Raw genomic sequence first — 4,064 nt, 5'->3', positions numbered from 1 at the left:
TTTTAATTGGGTGCAGTTTGTCTGCTCACTGAAGGCAGTCCAGTGTAGCTGCTCTGTGCATTCTCGAGTCACAGAGGTTGTCTGCAGACAGAGCCTGGCAAGCCCATTGCTGTTCAGGGCTTTGCACAAAACAGATCAATTCTGATGGCAGGAGAGGACAACCCTGATTACAAAGAATGTCTTGATATTAATGGAGCCGCCAACCAAGGTGGTATATTTGTGGGAACAGGGGCAGGTGATGGCATCGACGGAGCTCATGGCCCATCCTGACCCTCTGCAGCTCTCTGTCACACATGAAAGGAAGGAGTGGGTGCCTAGAGCAGCCTGTCATTACTACACCTCTAATCCATCTAGATCTTATAATTTAAAACCCAAGAGCGGACAATAGCAGCCACATTTGGGCTGCGTGTAACATGCAAGCAGCTCTGTGGCCCAAGTCGCAATAACTGCTCTGTGCAGGCAGACGTGGGGAATATGGCACAGCCCAACCTCCTCTCCCTGAACAAGCAAAACTGCTCTCGATGGGTGGCTGCTGGTTCCCTGGGCAGGATTTGGGGGATGACTGGAGTTAGAGAGTGCCTTTCACTTCTGAATGACTTCTGATCTTCATTCCTTGCGCACAGGATCCTTACAAGTCTTTCCAAAAATCAGGGAAAAGCAAAGGGATTGCAGCCTGAACACGTCAGTGAAGGATGGGGAGAAGATGGGGGTTTGGCCTTGCCTGCTCCCATTGGTAGAAGCAGGAGGAGGTTCAGCACTCAGGCAACTAGAGAATACAATTCTTCTCAAAAAGCAGTTTATTTTACAGTAGGTAAATCAGAACACAGGGACTGAGGGAGCACCCAAATCATCCACAGAGGCCGTCTCCTTGGTTTAAACACAAAGAACCTATTGCTCCTCCGGAGGATGCTCTGCCAGCCCAGATCTCTTCTTGCTCGTCTGGCAGAAGAGCTTTCCTGCCTGGTGTCAGTGCTCAGGAGCAGGGGACAGGCTTTGCCGCGGCAGGCACGCAGTGCTGCTGGAGCCCAGCACTAAGAAAGACAGAAATACTCTCAGCTTGTAGAGGAGATAACAGATTTTTTGCTCTTTTTGCAAACTTGCAAGCCAATGATTCCCCTCTCACCACATCGAGCATATTCCCATGGCCAAATACCTTAAGACAACAGAGCAGGAGGATGCACCTGCCTGGGTCTGCACCGAGGCACTGCTGGTGTCTGTGTTATTTGGGAACACCTCTGTGGATGGGGTGAGTGCGGTGTGGGGAGGGAGGTCATGGGGGATGCACTGGACTGTTTCCAGGAGGGACATCACACCATGGGGTACCTGGGTCCACCCTGTCTCGCAGCTATCTGCCTCTCACAAGTGTTTGGATCAGCGTGTCCCGCAGTGCTGCGAGCGCAGAGCCTCAGCCTGGCCTCTTTCTGGCAGACTTGTTTATCTGGGTGTTACGTTGCTCCAGGCCAAGGCTTAGTTTCTGTTGTACTTGTGCCAGTGTACACAACCCTGGCAGCTTTCGGCACATGAGAGGAGTGTCATTTTATCCCAGGTCTCCCTAGGGAACTGATAACTGTTTAACAGAAGATCAGGCAGAGGATGGAGCAACTGAAAGGGTCCCAGCATGGGGGGAAAGGAAAAAACGCTGGACAGAGAGCATATGAATAATAAACTGAGGTGCTTTAAATTTTTATTTTTATGATTTGGTGGTGGTGGTGGTTAGCTCCAGACTAGGATTAATGAATCCCCTGCAGCTATTCTGCTTTGACTAGATCTGGTGAAGATTATATTAGAGAGAGTGGGGGGGGGGGGGATGGAGGAATAAAAAGCACCACTTATCAGCATGCTTGTACAGATAGGAGCAGAAATGTGCAACCTGATGAAACATCTTTCATTTCAGACAATGCAAGGCCTGTACAGTCCCTTTGGGTCTCTTAAACAGATATATAATAAGCTCTTTGGAGCCTCCCAAAAGTACATTGCGCTATGGAAGGTGTTGGAATGAGCTAATTATGCAGCAGGCTGAAGGAGCCAAGGCACCAACCTGAAACTGAGATTAAGTTTTGTACCCAAAGCAGCTCTGGAAAGCTCAGCTTTGCACAGTGGGGTGTAAAGACCCAGATTTCCCTTCTTGCCATGCAGCCTGCACGCACATTCCCAGTGCAATACAGATGCTTTTTAGCTTGAGTAGTCTCCTGAGGACATAGGTCTCAGAACACTTTTGAGCGGTCTTCAGCGCAGCAGAGGCACACCATCTGTGTGAGTAGCAGATCAACGGTGACAGGATCATTTGCAAAACTTTCTATGGAAAAATGTGACCTGTTTCATAAAGAACCCTCTGTACTGAAGTCAACCTCCCCTGCCTTGGCCGATTGGGACCCAGGAATTTTGCAGAGCACTTTAGTTGGCAATTTTCAAATATGACCAAAGCAGCAAGGCACAGGGTGAAAATTAGAGGACTAGTATTTCTCGTGTTCAGCATTGGTGGTGGCAGTGGAACACGGAAGAAATTCAGGCAAACTTACTGACTTCTCTGCACCCAGTTCACATCTGTTCACAATTCACTGCTACCTGCCAAACAATTAAAAACAACCTGTTTTATTAGCTGTCACATCCCATAAAATATTTCAGGGCCCTACATCAGCAGCTGACACCCTGTCAGTAACAGCTCTCTGGGTTAAAAAAAAATGTTCACAGTGTTATTTCAATGTCTGGCTCTCAGAGGTTTATCTCTAGTGCCCATCACAAGACTGCTCAAGCACTAAATGCAAGGTTAACAACTTCACAATTAAGGATGTGAAAGATATATAGACACTGATTTTCATCCCACCCTGAGTTTGAGAAATACAGGTCTCACAGGCTGAATTGTTCCAGGGCTGCTCCTCCAAGGAGTGTGCATGGGCTGAGATTTAGGTGAGCAAGTGGCTGTCCTGGACTTCAACGGGAGATAATCAGATGAAGGCTCAGAGGGGCATCTCTCCCTGCTGACAACTGGGAAAATTGGGGGATGGTGGTAGAATGCTTTTCCGTAATTTTTGTGGTCTAAGAGTAGAGAAGATGGGGGAAAGATATTATCTAATTGCACAGTAGCCAGAGGTCAGAGGCCCTGATCCATAAATATATTTGGGAACATAATGCTAACCAAAATGAGTGGACACAGGCATTGATGTGCCTCTGTGGATCTCTATGACTAGTTACAGCTGCACAATCTCTGCATAACAAGATCCAGCTCTGCTCAACCCTGTAACAGCCTGTGGGTCCAGCCACCCATTTTATGAAGGTTTGATGGGAAAAATATGTCCAGGATACCCAGGTGCTGCCCCTGCCCTTGCTTGTGGCGCTGCTGGCACCATGCTCATGAACTCACCAGACGTTGCACTGATGTTGTTAAGCCCCAGCAGTCCCAGTCCTGCTACTGGTGCTCCACTCCAGCCACTGCAAAGTGTTTAGAGCATCCAATCTGAAACAGATCGATCCCTTCAGCACAGTCCTAAACTTGTCGAGGCTGCCAAATTCTGCCTCTTTTGCCTCCCACAGGAACAGGAAGACTTCCCACAAACTTTCCTTTCTAAAATGTGTTTCCCAGAGTTTTGAAAAACTGCATTCACCTATGTTTGAGAATATGGTGCCCAAGGTTGAAATAAAAGTGTCAAGACTGAAATCAGCATTTTGAAAAACATGAAGACTTATCTGGTTTTTAAAGCTGAAGATGTGAGTGACTGTGTTCTGAAATCCTGAGGAAGAGATTTTGTACTTTTTCATATAAGAGAAGAAAGTCAAACTCCTTTTTTTTCTTTTTTAATGCAAAGTCAGATGCAATATGAAACACAAATATTTTCCACATTCTGCATATTACACAGCCACAGAGTGATGAGTCCTGCTCCATGGAGCTCAGAGTTTAAATGGACCAAAGAGAGATGAAATATCATGTCCAAGATCAAACACTAACCTGTTAGCCAAATCAGTGAACAGAGCCCAGGCCCTTTGATTCAGAACTGCTGGCTGATTCATTCCAGTCATCCCACCTGACATCTTTTTAAGTTTCCATCTAGGCTTCATCTTTCAAGAGG

At 47.0% G+C, this 4,064-nt stretch overlaps 1 long non-coding RNA gene across 1 annotated transcript; it reads right to left on the bottom strand.

The window, feature by feature from the left end:
- Positions 1 to 677: 677 nt before the first annotated feature.
- On the bottom strand, positions 678 to 3,503 carry LOC135575563 (uncharacterized). The gene is made up of 3 exons (XR_010466543.1): positions 3,362 to 3,503; positions 2,520 to 2,565; positions 678 to 1,031 (listed from the first exon to the last, which is right to left on the bottom strand). It is a non-coding gene; the product is annotated as an uncharacterized LOC135575563 (long non-coding RNA).
- Positions 3,504 to 4,064: the final 561 nt, after the last annotated feature.

This window comes from Columba livia, chromosome 16 (assembly GCF_036013475.1).
Source record: "Columba livia isolate bColLiv1 breed racing homer chromosome 16, bColLiv1.pat.W.v2, whole genome shotgun sequence".
Lineage (NCBI taxonomy): Eukaryota > Metazoa > Chordata > Aves > Columbiformes > Columbidae > Columba > Columba livia.
The sequence above is the reverse complement of the archived record's forward strand: the minus strand, read 5'-3'. Positions and strand labels throughout refer to the sequence as shown.